This window comes from Oncorhynchus keta, chromosome 22, assembly GCF_023373465.1.
Source record: "Oncorhynchus keta strain PuntledgeMale-10-30-2019 chromosome 22, Oket_V2, whole genome shotgun sequence".
Lineage (NCBI taxonomy): Eukaryota > Metazoa > Chordata > Actinopteri > Salmoniformes > Salmonidae > Oncorhynchus > Oncorhynchus keta.
Genome location: NC_068442.1, coordinates 55,147,495 through 55,167,971, shown reverse-complemented (window position 1 = coordinate 55,167,971; position 20,477 = coordinate 55,147,495).

Sequence of the window (20,477 nt, the reverse complement as noted above, 5' to 3'; positions counted from 1 at the left end):
AAGGAGTCCTCATGTCAGGTAGTCCTGGGACATGGTCCTAGGGCTCAGGTCCTCCGAGAGAGAGAAAGAAAGAGAGAAGGAGAGAATTAGAGAACGCACACTTAGATTCACACAGGACACCGAATAGGACAGGAGAAGTACTCCAGATATAACAAACTGACCCTAGCCCCCGACACATAAACTACTGCAGCATAAATACTGGAGGCTGAGACAGGAGGGGTCAGGGGACACTGTGGCCCCATCCGAGGACACCCCGGACAGGGCCAAACAGGAAGGATATAACCCCACCCACTTTGCCAAAGCACAGCCCCCCACACCACTAGAGGGATATCTTCAACCACCAACTTACCATCCTGAGACAAGGCCGAGTATAGCCCACAAAGATCTCCGCCACGGTACAACCCAAGGGGGGCAACCCAGACAGGCCGACCACAACAGTGAATCAACCCAACCAGGTGACGCACCCCCCAGGGACGGCACGAGAGAGCCCCAGCAAGCCAGTGACTCAGCCCCCGTAACAGGGTTACATTACATTTACATTTAAGTCATTTAGCAGACGCTCTTATCCAGAGCGACTTACAAATTGGTGCAAACACCTAGGACAACCAGTGGAACAGCCACTTGCATCTAAATCTTGTTGGGGGAGAGAGGGGGGTGAGAAGGATTACTTACCCTTACTTACCCTATCCTAGGTATTCCTTGAAGAGGTGGGGTTTCAGGTGTCTCCGGAAGGTGGTGATTGACTCCGCTGTCCTGGCGTCGTGAGGGAGTTTGTTCCACCATTGGGGGCCAGAGCAGCGAACAGTTTTGACTGGGCTGAGCGGGAACTGTACTTCCTCAGTGGTAGGGAGGCGAGCCGGCCAGAGGTGGATGAACGCAGTGCCCTTGTTTGGGTGTAGGGCCTGATCAGGGCCTGGAGGTACTGAGGTGCCGTTCCCCTCACAGCTCCGTGGCGAGCACCATGGTCTTGTAGCGGATGCGAGCTGAACTGGAAGCCAGTGGAGAGAGCGGAGGAGCGGGGTGACGTGAGAGAACTTGGGAAGGTTGAACACCAGACGGGCTGCGGCGTTCTGGATGAGTTGTAGGGGTTTAATGGCACAGGCAGGGAGCCCAGCCAATAGCGAGTTGCAGTAGTCAAGACGGGAGATGACAAGTGCCTGGATTAGGACCTGCGCCGCTTCCTGTGTGAGGCAGGGTCGTATCTCTGCGGATGTTGTAGAGCATGAACCTACAGGAACGGGACACCGCCTTGATGTTAGTTGAGAACGTCAGGGTGTTGTCCAGGATCACGCCAAGGTTCTTAGCGCTCTGGGAGGAGGACACAATGGAGTTGTCAACCGTGATGGCGAGATCATGGAACGGGCAGTCCTTCCCGGGAGGAAGAGGAGCTCCGTCTTGCTGAGGTTCAGCTTGAGGTGGTGATCCGTCATCCACACTGATATGTCTGCCAGACATGCAGAGATGCGATTCGCCACCTGGTCATCAGAAGGGGGAAAGGAGAAGATTAATTGTGTGTCGTCTGCATAGCAATGATAGGAGAGACCATGTGAGGTTATGACAGAGCCAAGTGACTTGGTGTATAGCGAGAATAGGAGAGGGCCTAGAACAGAGCCCTGGGGGACACCAGTGGTGAGAGCGCGTGGTGAGGGACAGATTCTCGCCAGATACCTGTCAGGTAGGACTAACCAAGCGTGGGCCGCGCTTGGGATGCCCAACTCGGAGAGGGTGGAGAGGAGGATCTGATGGTTCACAGTATCGAAGGCAGCCGATAGGTCTAGAAGGATGAGAGCAGAGGAGAGAGTTAGCTTTAGCAGTGCGGAGCCCTCCGTGATACAGAGAAGAGCAGTCTCAGTTGAATGACTAGTCTTGAAACCTGACTGATTTGGATCAAGAAGGTCATTCTGAGAGAGATAGCGTAGAGCTGGCCAAGGACGGCACGCTCCAAGAGTTTTGGAGAGAAAAGGGAGAAGGGATACTGGTCTGTAGTTGTTGACATCGGAGGGATCGAGTGTAGGTTTTTCAGAAGGGGTGCAACTCTCGCTCTCTTGAAGACGGGAGGGGCGTGAGCCAGCGGTCAGGGATGAGTTGATGAGCGAGGTGAGGTAAGGGAGAAGGTCTCCGGAAATGGTCTGGAGAAGAGAGGAGGGGATAGGGTCAAGCGGGCAGGTTGTTGGGCGGCCGGCCGTCACAAGACGCGAGATTTCATCTGGAGAGAGAGGGAGAAAGAGGTCAGAGCATAGGGTAGGGCAGTGTGAGCAGAACCAGCGGTGTCGTTTGACTTAGCAAACGAGGATCGGATGTCATTGACCTTCTTTTCAAAATGGTTGACGAAGTCATCTGCAGAGAGGGAGGAGGGGGGAGGAGGATTCAGGAGGGAGGAGAAGGTGGCAAAGAGCTTCCTAGGGTTAGAGGCAGATGCTTGGAATTTAGAATGGTAGAAAGTGGCTTTAGCAGCAGAGACAGAGGAGGAAAATGTAGAGAGGAGGGAGTGAAAGGATGCCAGGTCCGCAGGGAGGCGAGTTTTCCTCCATTTCCGCTCGGCTGCCCGGAGCCCTGTTCTGTGAGCTCGCAATGAGTCGTCGAGCCACGGAGCGGGGAGGGGAGGACCGAGCCGGCCTGGAGGATAGGGGACATAGAGAGTCAAAGGATGCAGTAAGGGAGGAGAGGAGGGTTGAGGAGGCAGAATCAGGAGATAGGTTGGAGAAAGTTTGAACAGAGGGAAGAGATGATAGGATGGAAGAGAAGAGAGTAGCGGGGGAGAGAAAGCGAAGGTTGGGACGGCGCGATACCATCCGAGTAGGGGCAGTGTGGGAAGTGTTGGATGGGAGCGAGAGGGAAAAGGATACAAGGTAGTGGTCGGAGACTTGGAGGGGAGTTGCAATGAGGTTAGTGGAAGAACAGCATCTAGTAAAGATGAGGTCAAGCGTATTGCCTGCCTTGTGAGTAGGGGGGAAGGTGAGAGGGTGAGGTCAAAAGAGGAGAGGAGTGGAAAGAAGGAGGCAGAGAGGAATGAGTCAAAGGTAGACGTGGGGAGGTTAAAGTCGCCCAGAACTGTGAGAGGTGAGCCGTCCTCAGGAAAGGAGCTTATCAAGGCATCAAGCTCATTGATGAACTCTCCGAGGGAACCTGGAGGGCGATAAATGATAAGGATGTTAGAGGCAGAGAATCCCAGTGGAAAGAGGGGAACCGGCCAGGCAGAGACAGCAAGGGCGGTTCGTTGCTCCAGAGCCTTTCCGTTCACCTTCCCACTCCTGGGCCAGACTACACTCAATCATATGACCCACTGAAGAGATGAGTCTTCAGTAAAGACTTAAAGGTTGAGACCGAGTTTGCATCTCTGACATGGGTAGGCAGACCGTTCCATAAAAATGGAGCTCTATAGGAGAAAGCCCTGCCTCCAGCTGTTTGCTTAGAAATTCTAGGGACAATTAGGAGGCCTGCGTCTTGTGACCGTAGCGTACGTGTAGGTATGTACGGCAGGACCAAATCAGAGAGGTAGGTAGGAGCAAGCCCATGTAATGCTTTGTAGGTTAGCAGTAAAACCTTGAAATCAGCCCTTGCTTTGACAGGAAGCCAGTGTAGAGAGGCTAGCACTGAGTAATATGATCAAATTTTTTGGTTCTAGTCAGGATTCTAGCAGCCGTATTTAGCACTAACTGAAGTTTATTTAGTGCTTTATCCGGGTAGCCGGAAAATAGAGCATTGCAGTAGTCTAACCTAGAAGTGACAAAAGCATGGATTAATTTTTCTGCATCATTTTTGGACAGAAAGTTTCTGATTTTTGCAATGTTACGTAGATGGAAAAAGCTGTCCTCGAAATGGTCTTGATATGTTCTTCAAAAGAGAGATCAGGGTCCAGAGTAACGCCGAGGTCCTTCACAGTTTTATTTGAGACGACTGTACAACCATTAAGATTAATTGTCAGATTCAACAGAAGATCTCTTTGTTTCTTGGGACCTAGAACAAGCATCTCTGTTTTGTCCGAGTTTAATAGTAGAAAGTTTGCAGCCATCCACTTCCTTATGTCTGAAACACATGCTTCTAGCGAGGGCAATTTTGGGGCTTCACCATGTTTCATTGAAATGTACAGCTGTGTGTCATCCGCATAGCAGTGAAAGTTAACATTATGTTTTCGAATAACATCCCCAAGAGGTAAAATATATAGTGAAAACAATAGTGGTCCTAAAACGGAACCTTGAGGAACACCGAAATGTACAGTTGATTTGTCAGATGACAAACCATTCACAGAGACAAACTGATATCTTTCCGACAGATAAGATCTAAACCAGGCCAGAACTTGTCCGTGTAGACCAATTTGGGTTTCCAATCTCTCCAAAAGAATGTGGTGATCGATGGTATCAAAAGCAGCACTAAGGTCTAGGAGCACGAGGACAGATGCAGAGCCTCGGTCCGATGCCATTAAAATGTAATTTACCACCTTCACAAGTGCCGTCTCAGTGCTATGATGGGGTCTAAAACCAGACTGAAGCATTTCGTATACATTGTTTGTCTTCAGGAAGGCAGTGAGTTGCTGCGCAACAGCCTTCTAAAATCTTTGAGAGGAATGGAAGATTCGATATAGGCCGATAGTTTTTATATTTTCTGGGTCAAGGTTTGGCTTTTTCAAGAGAGGCTTTATTACTGCCACTTTTAGTGAGTTTGGTACACATCCAGTGGATAGAGAGCCGTTTATTATGTTCAACATAGGAGGGCCAAGCACAGGAAGCAGCTCTTTCAGTAGTTTAGTTGGAATAGGGTCCAGTATACAGCTTGAAGGTTTAGAGGCCATGATTATTTTCATCATTGTGTCAAGAGATATAGTACTAAAACACTTGAGCGTCTCTCTTGATCCTAGGTCCTGGCAGAGTTGTGCAGACTCAGGACAACTGAGGTTTGGAGGAATACGCAGGTTTAAAGAGGAGTCCGTAATTTGCTTTCTAATAATCATAATCTTTTCCTCAAAGAAGTTCATGAATTTATCACTGCTAAAGTGAAAGTCATCCTCTCTTGGGGAATGCTGCTTTTTAGTTAGCTTTGCCACAGTATCAAAAAGGAATTTCGGATTGTTCTTATTTTCCTCAATTAAGTTAGAAAAATAGGACGATCGAGCAGCAGTAAGGGCTCTTCGGTACTGCACGGTACCGTCCTTCCAAGCTAGTCGGAAGACTTCCAGTTTGGTGTGGCGCCATTTCCGTTCCAATTTTCTGGAAGCTTGCTCGGGTATTTTCTGTGTACCAGGGAGCTAGTTTCTTATGAGACATTTTTTTAGTTTTTAGGGGTGCAACTGCATCTAGGGTATTGCGCAAGGTTAAATTGAGATCCTCAGTTAGGTGGTTAACGGATTTTTGTCCTCTGGCGTCCTTGGGTAGGCAGAGGGAGTCTGGAAGGGCATCAAGGAATCTTTGTGTTGTCTGTGAATTTATAGCACGACTTTTGATGTTCCTTGGTTGGGGTCTGAGCAGATTATTTGTTGCAATTGCAAACGTAATAAAATGGTGGTCCGATAGTCCAGGATTATGAGGAAAACATTAAGATCCACAACATTTATTCCATGGGACAAAACTAGGTCCAGCGTATGACTGTGACAGTGAGTGGGTCCAGAGACATGTTGGACAAAACCCACTGAGTCGATGATGGCTCCAAAAGCCTTTTGGAGTGGGTCTGTGGACTTTTCCATGTGAATATTAAAGTCACCAAAGATTAGAATATTATCTGCAATGACTACAAGGTCTGATAGGAATTCAGGGAACTCAGTGAGAAACGCTGTATATGGCCCAGGAGGCCTGTAAACAGTAGCTATAAAAGTGATTGAGTAGGCTGCATAGATTTCATGACTAGAAGCTCAAAAGACGAAAACGTCATTTTTTTTTTTTTGTAAATTGAAATTTGCTATCGTAAATGTTAGCAACACCTCCGCCTTTGCGGGATGCACGGGGATATGGTCACTAGTGTAGCCAGGAGGTGAGGCCTCATTTAACACAGTAAATTCATCAGGCTTAAGCCATGTTTCAGTCAGGCCAATCACATCAAGATTATGATCAGTGATTAGTTCATTGACTATAATTGCCTTTGAAGTAAGGGATCTAACATTAAGTAGCCCTATTTTGAGATGTGAGGTATCATGATCTCTTTCAGTAATGACAGGAATGGAGGTGGTCTTTATCCTAGTGAGATTGCTAAGGCGAACACCGCCATGTTTAGTTTTGCCCAACCTAGGTCGAGGCACAGACACGGTCTCAATGGTGATAGCTGAGCTGACTACACTGACTATGCTAGTGGCAGTGGCAGACTCCACTATGCTGGCAGGCTGGCTAATAGCCTGCTGCCTGGCCTGCACCCTATTTCATTGTGGAGCTAGAGGAGTTAGAGCCCTGTCTATGTTGGCAGATAAGATGAGAGCACCCCTCCAGCTAGGATGGAGTCCGTCACTCCTCAGCAGGTCAGGCTTGGTCCTGTTTGTGGGTGAGTCCCAGAAAGAGGGCCAATTATCTACAAATTCTATCTTTTGGGAGGGGCAGAAAACAGTTTTCAACCAGCGATTGAGTTGTGAGACTCTGCTGTAGAGCTCATCACTCCCCTAACTGGGAGGGGGCCAGAGACAATTACTCGATGCCGACACATCTTTCTAGCTGATATGCACGCAGAAGCTATGTTGCGCTTGGTGATCTCTGACTGTTTCATCCTAACATCGTTGGTGCCGACGTGGATAACAATATCTCTATACTCTCTACACTCGCCAGTTTTAGCTTTAGCCAGCACCATCTTCAGATTAGCCTTAACGTCGGTAGCCCTGCCCCGGGTAAACAGTGTATGATCGCTGGATGATTCGCTTTAAGTCTAATACTGCGGGTAATGGAGTCGCCAATGACTAGAGTTTTCAATTTGTCAGAGCTAATGGTGGGAAGCTTCGGCGTCTCAGACCCCGTAACGGGAGGAGTAGAGACCAGAGAAGACTCGGTCTCTGACTCCGACTCGCTGCTTAATGGGGAAAACCGGTTGAAAGTTTCTGTCTGCTGATTGAGCGACACCAGTTGAGCGTTCCTACAGCATTTCCTTCCAGAAACCGTGAGAAAGTTGTCCGGCTGCGGGGACTGTGCCAGGGGATTTATACTACTATCTGTACTTACTGGTGGCACAGACGCTGTTTCATCCTTTCCTACACTGAAATTACCCTTGCCTAACGATTGCGTCTGAAGCTGGGCTTGCAGTACAGCTATCCTCGCCGTAAGGCGAGCACAGCGGCTGCAATTAGAAGGCATCATGTTAATGTTACTACTTAGCTTCGGCTGTTGGAGGTCCTGACGAATCGTGTCCAGATAAAGCGTCCGGAGTGAAAAAGTTGAGGAAAAAATAAATAAATATATGAACGGTAATTAAAAAGTGAAACCCGTAAAGTTGTCAGGTAGCAAAATAGGTTGGCAACAAAACGCAATTCGAAAACAAGCCTGCAAGTTGTGACCGGAAATGACGTATCCACCATCCTAGTGGGTTCATCCTCTGTGGTGTCCTAGTGGGTTTATCCTCTGTGGTGTCCCAGTGGGTTTATCCTCTGTGGTGTCCTAGTGGGTTTATCCTCTGTGGTGTCCTAGTGGGTTTATCCTCTGTGGTGTCCCAGTGGGTTTATCCTCTGTGGTGTCCTAGTGGGTTTATGCTAGTGGGTTTATCCTCTGTGGTGTCCCAGTGGGTCTATCCCAGTGGGTTTATCCTCTGTGGTGTCCTAGTGGGTTTATCCTAGTGGGTTTATCCTCTGTGGTGTCCTAGTGGGTTTATCCTAGTGGGTTTATCCTCTGTGGTGTCCCAGTGGGTTTATCCTCTGTGGTGTCCTAGTGGGTTTATCCTCTGTGGTGTCCTAGTGGGTTTATCCTCTGTGGTGTCCCAGTGGGTTTATCCTCTGTGGTGTCCTAGTGGGTTAATCATCTGTGGTGTCCTAGTGGGTTTATCCTCTGTGGTGTCCCAGTGGGTTTATCCTATGTGGTGTCCTAGTGGGTTTATCCTAGTGGGATTATCCTCTGTGGTATCCTCCAGGGTTTATCCTCTGTGGTGTCCCAGTGGGTTTACCTTAGTGGGTGTATCCTCTGTGGTGTCCTAGTGGGTTTATCCTCTGTGGTGTCCTAGAGGGTTTATCCCAGTTGGTTTATCCTCTGTGGTGTCCCAGTGGGTTTATCCCAGTGGGTTTATCCTCTGTGGTGTCCTAGTGGGTTTATCCTAGTGGATTTATCCTCTGTGGTGTCCCAGTGGGTTTATCCCAGTGGGTTTATCCTCTGTGGTGTCCTAGTGGGTTTATCCTCTGTGGTGTCCCAGTGGGTTTATCCTAGTGGGTTAATCCTCTGTGGTGTCCCAGTGGGTTTATCCCAGTGGGTTTATCCTCTGTGGTGTCCTAGTGGGTTTATGCTAGTGGGTTTATCCTCTGTGGTGTCCCAGTGGGTCTATCCCAGTGGGTTTATCCTCTGTGGTGTCCTAGTGGGTTTATCCTAGTGGGTTTATCCTCTGTGGTGTCCTAGTGGGTTTATCCTAGTGGGTTTATCCTCTGTGGTGTCCCAGTGGGTTTATCCTCTGTGGTGTCCTAGTGGGTTTATCCTCTGTGGTGTCCTAGTGGGTTTATCCTCTGTGGTGTCCCAGTGGGTTTATCCTCTGTGGTGTCCTAGTGGGTTAATCATCTGTGGTGTCCTAGTGGGTTTATCCTCTGTGGTGTCCCAGTGGGTTTATCCTATGTGGTGTCCTAGTGGGTTTATCCTAGTGGGATTATCCTCTGTGGTATCCTCTAGGGTTTATCCTCTGTGGTGTCCCAGTGGGTTTACCTTAGTGGGTGTATCCTCTGTGGTGTCCTAGTGGGTTTATCCTCTGTGGTGTCCTAGAGGGTTTATCCCAGTTGGTTTATCCTCTGTGGTGTCCCAGTGGGTTTATCCCAGTGGGTTTATCCTCTGTGGTGTCCTAGTGGGTTTATCCTAGTGGATTTATCCTCTGTGGTGTCCCAGTGGGTTTATCCCAGTGGGTTTATCCTCTGTGGTGTCCTAGTGGGTTTATCCTCTGTGGTGTCCCAGTGGGTTTATCCTAGTGGGTTAATCCTCTGTGGTGTCCCAGTGGGTTTATCCCAGTGGGTTTATCCTCTGTGGTGTCCTAGTGGGTTTATCCCAGTGGGTTTTTCCTAGTGGGTTAATCATATGTGGTGTCCTAGTGGGTTTATCCTCTGTGGTGTCCCAGTGGGTTTATCCTATGTGGTGTCCCTGTGGGTTTATCCTAGTGGGTTTATCCTCTGTGGTGTCCTAGTGGGTTTATCCCAGTGGGTTTATCCTCTGTGGTGTCCCAGTGGGTTTATCCCAGTGGGTTTATCCTAGTGGGTTTATCCTCTGTGGTGTCCCAGTGGGTTTATCCCAGTGGGTTTATCCTCTGTGGTGTCCTAGTGGGTTCATCCTAGTGGGTTTATCCTCTGTGGTGTCCCAGTGGGTTTATCCTAGTGGGTTTATCCTCTGTGGTGTCCTAGTGGGTTTATCCTCTGTGGTGTCCCAGTGGGTTTATCCTCTGTGGTGTCCTAGTGGGTTTATGCTAGTGGGTTTATCCTCTGTGGTGTCCCAGTGGGTCTATCCCAGTGGGTTTATCCTCTGTGGTGTCCTAGTGGGTTTATCCTAGTGGGTTTATCCTCTGTGGTGTCCAAGTGGGTTTATCCCCTGTGGTGTCTAAGTTGGTTTATCCTCTGTGGTGTCCTAGTGGGTTTATCCCAGTGGGTTTATCCTCTGTGGTGTCCTAGTGGGTTTATCCTCTGTGGTGTCCCAGTGGGTTTATCCTAGTGGGTTTATCCTCTGTGGTGTCCTAGTGGGTTTATCCTCTGTGGTGTCCCAGTGGGTTTATCCTAGTGGGTTTATCCTCTGTGGTGTCCGAGTGGGTTTATCCCCTGTGGTGTCTAAGTGGGTTTATCCTCTGTGGTGTCCTAGTGGGTTCATCCTCTGTGGTGTCCTAGTGGGTTTATCCTCTGTGGTGTCCCAGTGGGTTTATCCTCTGTGGTGTCCTAGTGGGTTTATCCTCTGTGGTGTCCTAGTGGGTTTATCCTCTGTGGTGTCCCAGTGGGTTTATCCTCTGTGGTGTCCTAGTGGGTTAATGCTAGTGGGTTTATCCTCTGTGGTGTCCCAGTGGGTCTATCCCAGTGGGTTTATCCTCTGTGGTGTCCTAGTGGGTTTATCCTAGTGGGTTTATCCTCTGTGGTGTCCTAGTGGGTTTATCCTAGTGGGTTTATCCTCTGTGGTGTCCCAGTGGGTTTATCCTCTGTGGTGTCCTAGTGGGTTTATCCTCTGTGGTGTCCTAGTGGGTTTATCCTCTGTGGTGTCCCAGTGGGTTTATCCTCTGTGGTGTCCTAGTGGGTTAATCATCTGTGGTGTCCTAGTGGGTTTATCCTCTGTGGTGTCCCAGTGGGTTTATCCTATGTGGTGTCCTAGTGGGTTTATCCTAGTGGGATTATCCTCTGTGGTATCCTCCAGGGTTTATCCTCTGTGGTGTCCCAGTGGGTTTACCTTAGTGGGTGTATCCTCTGTGGTGTCCTAGTGGGTTTATCCTCTGTGGTGTCCTAGAGGGTTTATCCCAGTTGGTTTATCCTCTGTGGTGTCCCAGTGGGTTTATCCCAGTGGGTTTATCCTCTGTGGTGTCCTAGTGGGTTTATCCTAGTGGATTTATCCTCTGTGGTGTCCCAGTGGGTTTATCCCAGTGGGTTTATCCTCTGTGGTGTCCTAGTGGGTTTATCCTCTGTGGTGTCCCAGTGGGTTTATCCTAGTGGGTTAATCCTCTGTGGTGTCCCAGTGGGTTTATCCCAGTGGGTTTATCCTCTGTGGTGTCCTAGTGGGTTTATCCCAGTGGGTTTTTCCTAGTGGGTTAATCATATGTGGTGTCCTAGTGGGTTTATCCTCTGTGGTGTCCCAGTGGGTTTATCCTATGTGGTGTCCCTGTGGGTTTATCCTAGTGGGTTTATCCTCTGTGGTGTCCTAGTGGGTTTATCCCAGTGGGTTTATCCTCTGTGGTGTCCCAGTGGGTTTATCCCAGTGGGTTTATCCTAGTGGGTTTATCCTCTGTGGTGTCCCAGTGGGTTTATCCCAGTGGGTTTATCCTCTGTGGTGTCCTAGTGGGTTCATCCTAGTGGGTTTATCCTCTGTGGTGTCCCAGTGGGTTTATCCTAGTGGGTTTATCCTCTGTGGTGTCCTAGTGGGTTTATCCTCTGTGGTGTCCCAGTGGGTTTATCCTCTGTGGTGTCCTAGTGGGTTTATCCTAGTGGGTTTATCCTCTGTGGTGTCCCAGTGGGTTTATCCCAGTGGGTTTATCCTCTGTGGTGTCCTAGTGGGTTTATCCTAGTGGGTTTATCCTCTGTGGTGTCCAAGTGGGTTTATCCCCTGTGGTGTCTAAGTGGGTTTATCCTATGTGGTGTCCTAGTGGGTTTATCCTAGTGGGTTTATCCTCTGTGGTGTCCTAGTGGGTTTATCCTCTGTGGTGTCCCAGTGGGTTTATCCTAGTGGGTTTATCCTCTGTGGTGTCCTAGTGGGTTTATCCTCTGTGGTGTCCCAGTGGGTTTATCCTAGTGGGTTTATCCTCTGTGGTGTCCGAGTGGGTTTATCCCCTGTGGTGTCTAAGTGGGTTTATCCTCTGTGGTGTCCTAGTGGGTTTATCCTCTGTGGTGTCCTAGTGGGTTTATCCTCTGTGGTGTCCCAGTGGGTTTATCCTCTGTGGTGTCCTAGTGGGTTTATCCTCTGTGGTGTCCTAGTGGGTTTATCCTCTGTGGTGTCCCAGTGGGTTTATCCTCTGTGGTGTCCTAGTGGGTTTATCCTAGTGGGTTTATCCTCTGTGGTGTCCCAGTGGGTTTATCCCAGTGGGTTTATCCTCTGTGGTGTCCTAGTGGGTTTATCCTAGTGGGTTTATCCTCTGTGGTGTCCCAGTGGGTTTATCCTAGTGGGTTTATCCTCTGTGGTGTCCTAGTGGGTTTATCCTCTGTGGTGTCCTAGTGGGTTTATCCTCTGTCGTGTCCCAGTGGGTTTATCATCGGTGGTGTCCTAGTGGGTTTATCCTCTGTGGTGTCCTAGTGGGTTAATCATCTGTGGTGTCCTAGTGGGTTTATCCTCTGTGGTGTCCCAGTGGGTTTATCCTCTGTGGTGTCCCTAGTGGGTTTATCCTCTGTGGGATTATCCTCTGTGGTATCCTCCAGGGTTTATCCTCTGTGGTGTCCCAGTGGGTTTACCTTAGTGGGTGTATCCTCTGTGGTGTCCTAGTGGGTTTATCCTCTGTGGTGTCCTAGAGGGTTTATCCCAGTTGGTTTATCCTCTGTGGTGTCCCAGTGGGTTTATCCCAGTGGGTTTATCCTCTGTGGTGTCCTAGTGGGTTTATCCTAGTGGATTTATCCTCTGTGGTGTCACAGTGGGTTTATCCTCTGTGGTGTCCTAGTGGGTTTATCCTCTGTGGTGTCCCAGTGGGTTTATCCTAGTGGGTTAATCCTCTGTGGTGTCCCAGTGGGTTTATCCCAGTGGGTTTATCCTCTGTGGTGTCCTAGTGGGTTTATCCCAGTGGGTTTTTCCTAGTGGGTTAATCATATGTGGTGTCCTAGTGGGTTTATCCTCTGTGGTGTCCCAGTGGGTTTATCCTATGTGGTGTCCCTGTGGGTTTATCCTAGTGGGTTTATCCTCTGTGGTGTCCCAGTGGGTTTATCCCAGTGGGTTTATCCTCTGTGGTGTCCCAGTGGGTTTTTATCCCAGTGGGTTTATCCTAGTGGGTTTATCCTCTGTGGTGTCCCAGTGGGTTTATCCCAGTGGGTTTATCCTCTGTGGTGTCCTAGTGGGTTCATCCTAGTGGGTTTATCCTCTGTGGTGTCCCAGTGGGTTTATCCTAGTGGGTTTATCCTCTGTGGTGTCCTAGTGGGTTTATCCTCTGTGGTGTCCCAGTGGGTTTATCCTCTGTGGTGTCCTAGTGGGTTTATGCTAGTGGGTTTATCCTCTGTGGTGTCCCAGTGGGTCTATCCCAGTGGGTTTATCCTCTGTGGTGTCCTAGTGGGTTTATCCTAGTGGGTTTATCCTCTGTGGTGTCCAAGTGGGTTTATCCCCTGTGGTGTCTAAGTTGGTTTATCCTCTGTGGTGTCCTAGTGGGTTTATCCCAGTGGGTTTATCCTCTGTGGTGTCCTAGTGGGTTTATCCTCTGTGGTGTCCCAGTGGGTTTATCCTAGTGGGTTTATCCTCTGTGGTGTCCTAGTGGGTTTATCCTCTGTGGTGTCCCAGTGGGTTTATCCTAGTGGGTTTATCCTCTGTGGTGTCCGAGTGGGTTTATCCCCTGTGGTGTCTAAGTGGGTTTATCCTCTGTGGTGTCCTAGTGGGTTCATCCTCTGTGGTGTCCTAGTGGGTTTATCCTCTGTGGTGTCCCAGTGGGTTTATCCTCTGTGGTGTCCTAGTGGGTTTATCCTCTGTGGTGTCCTAGTGGGTTTATCCTCTGTGGTGTCCCAGTGGGTTTATCCTCTGTGGTGTCCTAGTGGGTTAATCATCTGTGGTGTCCTAGTGGGTTTATCCTCTGTGGTGTCCCAGTGGGTTTATCCTATGTGGTGTCCCTGTGGGTTTATCCTCTGTGGTGTCCTAGTGGGTTTATCCTCTGTGGTGTCCCAGTGGGTTTATCCCAGTGGGTTTATCCTCTGTGGTGTCCTAGTGGGTTTATCCTAGTGGGTTTATCCTCTGTGGTGTCCTAGTGGGTTTATCCTCTGTGGTGTCCTAGTGGGTTTATCCTAGTGGGTTTATCCTCTGTGGTGTCCTAGTGGGTTTATCCTAGTGGGTTTATCCTCTGTGGTGTCCCAGTGGGTTTATCCTAGTGGGTTTATCCTGTGGTAGAGTATCCTCCAGTCAGGTTAGGCTGACCTATTTCAGATTTGTTTCTGTCAACTCAACCAAGTTTACCCAGATATTATATGTTTTTTTTTTCAACAACATTGATTTGAGATTTTGAAGAGTCCCTTCACGGGTAGTTAAAATTAGAGCCTATTGGGCTTCTCGACTTTTGTAATTTCGTCTGGCATGTAACTCTGTAGCTCAGTTGGTAGAGCATGGTGCTTGAAACACCAGGGTAGTGGGTTCGATCCCCGGGACCACCCATACGTAGAATGTATGCACACATGACTGTAAGTCGCTTTGGATAAAAGCGTCTGCTAAATGGCATACATTATTTTTTATTATTATTATAACTCAGCCCGTCTGTCCACCAAAGATTACATCCTTGTGACAGTTATACCTGACACAAAACACCAAAATGGTGGTGAATTTAGTGGAAAATTTGACCGTTTGTAACAAGAATTTGTCGAGGCACCTCTGTAGTTTACAGGCCTTAATTACCTCCAGCTACGTGTTGTTGGATAAAAGCGTCTGCTAAATGGCATATATTTGTTACTACAGTGTAACACACCCTGACCACAGTTTGCTTTGTACGTTTCTATGTTTTGGTTGGTCAGGGTGTGAGCTGGGTGGGCATTCTATGTTACATGTCTAGTTTGTCTAGTTCTATGTTTGGCCTGATATGGTTCTCAATCAGAGGCAGGTGTTCGTCATTGTCTCTGATTGGGAACCATATTTAGGTAGCCTGTTTGGTGTTGGGTTTTGTGGGTGATTGTCCTTGTTACTGTCTCTGTGTTACTTTGCACCAGTATTAGGCTGTTGGGTTTTGTGAGTGATTGTCCTTGTTACCGTCTCTGTGTTACTTTGCACCAGTATTAGGCTGTTTGGTGTTGGGTTTAGTGGGTGATTGTCCTTGTTCCTGTCTGTGTTACTTTGCACCAGTATTAGGCTGTTTGGTGTTGGGTTTTGTGGGTGATTGTCCTTGTTACTGTCTCTGTGTTACTTTGCACCAGTATTAGGCTGTTTGGTGTTGGGTTTTGTGGGTGATTGTCCTTGTTACTGTCTCTGTGTTACTTTGCACCAGTATTAGGCTGTTTGGTGTTGGGTTTTGTGGGTGATTGTCCTTGTTCCTGTCTCTGTGTTACTTTGCACCAGTATTAGGCTGTTTGGTGTTGGGTTTAGTGGGTGATTGTCCTTGTTACTGTCTCTGTGTTACTTTGCACCAGTATTAGGCTGTTTGGTGTTGGGTTTAGTGGGTGATTGTCCTTGTTACTGTCTCTGTGTTACTTTGCACCAGTATTAGGCTGTTTCGGTTCTCGTTTATTGTTTTCGTATTTGATTCGTGTTTACTTTGTTTCATTAAACATGAATCGCAACGTCGCATTTTTTAACTGGTCTAGGAACAGTGGGTTAACTGGTCTAGGAACAGTGGGGTTAACTAGTCTAGGAACAGTGGGTTAACTGGTCTAGGAACAGTGGGTTAACTGGTCTAGGAACAGTGGGTTAACTGGTTTAGGAACAGTGGGTTAACTGGTCTAGGAACAGTGGGTTAACTGGTTTAGGAACAGTGGGTTAACTGGTCTAGGAACAGTGGGGTTAACTGGTCTAGGAACAGTGGGTTAACTGGTCTAGGAACAGTGGGTTAACTGGTCTAGGAACAGTGGGGTTTACTGGTCTCGGAACAGTGGGGTTTACTGGTCTAGGAACAGTGGGGTTAACTGGTCTAGGAACAGTGGGGTTAACTGGTCTAGGAACAGTGGGGTTAACTTAAACTGGTCTAGGAACAGTGGGTTAACTGGTCTAGGAACAGTGGGTTAACTGACCTAGGAACAGTGGGTTAACTGACCTAGGAACAGTGGGTTAACTGGTCTAGGAACAGTGGGTTAACTGGTCTAGGAACAGTGGGTTAACTGGTCTAGGAACAGTGGGTTAACTGGCCTAGGAACAGTGGGTTAACTGGTCTAGGAACAGTGGGTTAACTGGTCTAGGAACAGTGGGTTAACTGGCCTAGGAACAGTGGGTTAACTGGCCTAGGAACAGTGGGTTAACTGGTCTAGGAACAGTGGGTTAACTGGTCTAGGAACAGTGGGTTAACTGGTCTAGGAACAGTGGGTTAACTGGTCTAGGAACAGTGGGTTAACTGGCCTAGGAACAGTGGGTTACTGGTCTAGGAACAGTGGGTTAACTGGTCTAGGAACAGTGGGTTAACTGGCCTAGGAAGAGTGGGTTAACTGACCTAGGAACTGTGGGTTAACTGGTCTAGGGACAGTGGGTTAACTGGTCTAGGAACAGTGGTTAACTGGTCTAGGAACAGTGGGTTAACTGGCCTAGGAACAGTGGGTTAACTGACCTAGGAACAGTGGGTTAACTGGTCTAGGAACAGTGGGTTAACTGGTCTAGGAACAGTGGGTTAACTGGCCTAGGAACAGTGGGTTAACTGGTCTAGGAACAGTGGGTTAACTGGTCTAGGAACAGTGGGTTAACTGGTCTAGGAACAGTGGGTTAACTGGCCTAGGAACAGTGGGTTAACTGGCCTAGGAACAGTGGGTTAACTGGTCTAGGAACAGTGGGTTAACTGGTCTAGGAACAGTGGGTTAACTGGTCTAGGAACAGGTCTAGGGGGTTAACTGGCCTAGGAACAGTGGGTTACTGGTCTAGGAACAGTGGGTTAACTGGTCTAGGAACAGTGGGTTAACTGGCCTAGGAAGAGTGGGTTAACTGACCTAGGAACTGTGGGTTAACTGGTCTAGGGACAGTGGGTTAACTGGTCTAGGAACAGTGGGTTAACTGGCCTAGGAACAGTGGGTAAACTGACCTAGGAACAGTGGGTTAACTGCCTGTTCAGGGGCAGAACGACAGATTTGTACCTTGTCATCTCGGGACCTTGCAACCTTCCAGTTACTAGTCCAACGCTCTAACTACTCTGCTACCTTGCAGCCTCTACACTCTAACCACTAGGCTACCCTGCCTCCCCAAATTTGTTCTTAACTGACTTGCCTAGTTAAATATAGGTAAAATAAATTAAAATTGACCAACCAATTCTTCAACTAGTATGACTTTTCATATAATAAGTTATCAGTGTTAAAACAACGCTTAAATGGCACAACTGTTGGCACAACAAAGCTTCCCCTATGCTGCTCTGTACCATCACTCATTCATATATCCTTTATCCCCTTACACTTATGTGTATAAGACAGTAGTTTTGGAATTGTTAGTTAGATTACTTGTTGGTTATTACTGCATTGTCGGAACTAGAAGCACAAGCATTTCGCTCCACTCGCATTAACATCTGCTAACCATGTGTATGTGACAAATAAAATTTGATTTTCGATTTGATTTGTTCACTGAGCCAAGTAAAGTCAGTGTTTTGACAGAATCATCAGGTCATTTTACGTTGACAGTATTTGCCATGAGCATATAATCACAATCAAAAGAAAAATACATGAAGGTTTTAACAGGCTTTTGGTTTGTGATGGATGATTTGTGAGGGTCTTTAGATGTGTGTCATGTGACTAGTTAGTTGGAAAAGCTTTGATAATGTTTACTGCACTTTTCTGCACTGGTCCACGTAACATCCCAAATGGCACCCTATTCTCTATGGGGCCTCTGGTCAAAAGTAGTGCACTAAATAGGAAATAAGGGTGCCGTTTGGGATGTCACCCATGACAGGATTTGATACCCTGCAGAAGGAAAAACCACACCGTCCAGAAAAACTAGTTTCAACCTGAACAGGAAAACAGTAGTGTAATCCACTGTGTAATATCAGTAGGATTATTTAATCCCTGTGTCATGCTGTGGAATCCACATACACAAAGCTGTCAAATGTTTGTCTCTGTTCTGTTATCCTCCATTGCTTGTAGGCTATTGTGGAAAACTCTAGAACCATCTGCAGAGAAAACTCTAGAACCATCTGCAGAGAAAACTCTAGAACCATCTGCAGAGAAAACTCTAGAACCATCTGCAGAGAACTCTAGAACCATCTGCAGAGAAAACTCTAGAACCATCTGCAGAGAAAACTCTAGAACCATCTGCAGAGAAAACTCTAGAACCATCTGCAGAGAAAACCATATACATAAAGCTGTAAAAATGCTCATTGCGTCTCAGTGTGTTTATTGTCCTTAATAGTGTAGCTTGTTGTTGTAGAAAAACATTGAAAATATATACAGACAAAAAGTTAAAAAAAAAAATTTTTAAATGTTTAAAAAATAAATTAAATTTAAAAAAATGTCTCATCAAATATTGTTTGGTGAGCAATTACTTGTATTTTTCAAACTGTGCAGATTTTAGTAAATGAACCTGGGTCAAGTATTCTATATACAGTGAAATAAATGTTAACAAAGTGTATAGGAAAGTGCATGCTTGATTTAATACACCATGAACTCAACAGACCTGCATGTTGTTTTGTCTGTGTGAACTGAACTGAAATATCAATGGATAACTCAACAGTATTTTGTAATGCTTCAAAACAATGGATTGCAAACATCACTCCAGTCCCATAAACCCTATAACGAGCTCCACCTTTATAATGAGAAAATCTGACAAACAAATCTGGTTCCCACTGAAAGTGGTTGTACGGGATACGGTTTATTTTACATTTGGCCTTCAGCCTTTTTATTGGTTGCCGACGGCAGCGTAGATTTTCCCATGAATGGTGACACAACACAACGTCTGTCAGGTGTAGAAGGCAGTGTGACAAAAGGCACGTTGAATCACGGCGTGGGAAAACATCCTCCTACGTCTCAGAGATCGAGGGTTGTATAATCCCAAACGGCACCCTGTTCACCTGGATAGTGCACTACTTTAGACCAGGACTGGCACCCTGTTCACCTGCATAGTGCACTACTTTAGACCAGGACTGGCAGCCTGTTCACCTGGATAGTGCACTACTTTAGACCAGGACTGGCACCCTGTTCACCTGCATAGTGCACTACTTTAGACCAGGACTGGCACCCTATTCACCTGCGTAGTGCACTACTTTAGACCAGGACTGGCACCCTGTTCACCTGCATAGTGCACTACTTTAGACCAGGACTGGCACCCTATTCACCTGCATAGTGCACTACTTTAGACCAGGACTGGCACCCTATTCACCTGCATAGTGCACTACTTTAGACCAGGACTGGCACCCTATTCACCTGCATAGTGCACTACTTTAGACCAGGACTGGCACCCTATTCACCTGCATAGTGCACTACTTTAGACCAGGACTGGCACCCTATTCACCTGCATAGTGCACTACTTTAGACCAGGACTGGCACCCTATTCACCTGCTTAGTGCACTACTTTTGAACACTCTTTGTAGTGCACTATACAGGGAATAGAGTTCCATTCGGGAGTCACCTCAGAATATCCCATAATGATAAATCAAGGAGCCAGTCCTCCTTGTCACTGCAGAGTGGAGAAGATCCCCCGCCCCCCTTTCCAAGTCTGTCAAATGAAAACCTCCTGTGTTTCTTACAAATAAATGTGACTCATTTAATGACCTGTTTTTAGTGCATATGTACTGTAAGATGGTAAGAAAGTTGACTGAAGGCCAGAAGTATTTAGTTCCACTGTCGGGGTTGTCTCAGTGATAGTCATTAAACATTAGGAATAACATTCATAGACATTAAACATTAGGAATAACTTTTATTGTCATTAAACATTAGGAATAACATTCATAGACATTAAACATTAGGAATAACTTTTATTGTCATTAAACATTAGGAATAACATTCATAGACATTAAACATTAGGAATAACTTTTATTGTCATTAAACATTAGGAATAACATTCATAGACATTAAACATTAGGAATAACTTTTATTGTCATTAAACGCTATTATCATGATGTGTAATCCCTGATTGATTTTGTAAACGATTTCAAACAGCAATATGGATAAATCACCCTATCAATCTGTTCGATCATTTTTTATTCATCCATTGTTGGATCAGTTTGGATTCTATTTAGTCGTCTCTTAAATTTGTATCGCCCCAGTACTTACTCTTCCCTGTTGTCACTCTGTAAGTGTTGTACTCTCAGGGACGTTATAAACAATGCCATAGTTGCTGGTCAGTTTAGTGCGTCCTGAGTGCCACCATAGAGCTGTGAATTATCACCTCTGAGTGACACCGTGGAGCTGCTGTCCTGGACACGGAGACACTGTACCGGGTTTCTGACCTCATCCGGAATTCCCCCACATTAGTCACCGACTGGAATACATATACCGTCACAAATGGGACCCTGTTCCCTATATAGTGCACTACTTTTGACCAGAGCTCTATATCGCGTGTCGTTTAGGATGCAGACACAAGTGTGGGCCACATGACTCCAGAACCTAGAGAGACTGAGAGTGGCTGGCTGGCTGGTTGGTGTATGTGACACTGTTAATACGTTTCTACATAGCACTGCTGCTGGCGCTGTGGACACTAGGGCACCTCTGGAGCTGGCACCTCTGGAGCTGGCCCCTCTGGAGCTGGCCACGCCAGGGCCCCTGTGGAGCTGGCCACGCCAGGGCCCCTCTGGAGCTGGCCACGTCAGGGCCCCTCTGGAGCTGGCCACGTCAGGGCCCCTCTGGAGCTGGCCACGCCAGGGCCCCTCTGGAGCTGGCCACGCCAGGGCCCCTCTGGAGCTGGCCACGCCAGGGCCCCTCTGGAGCTGGCCACGTC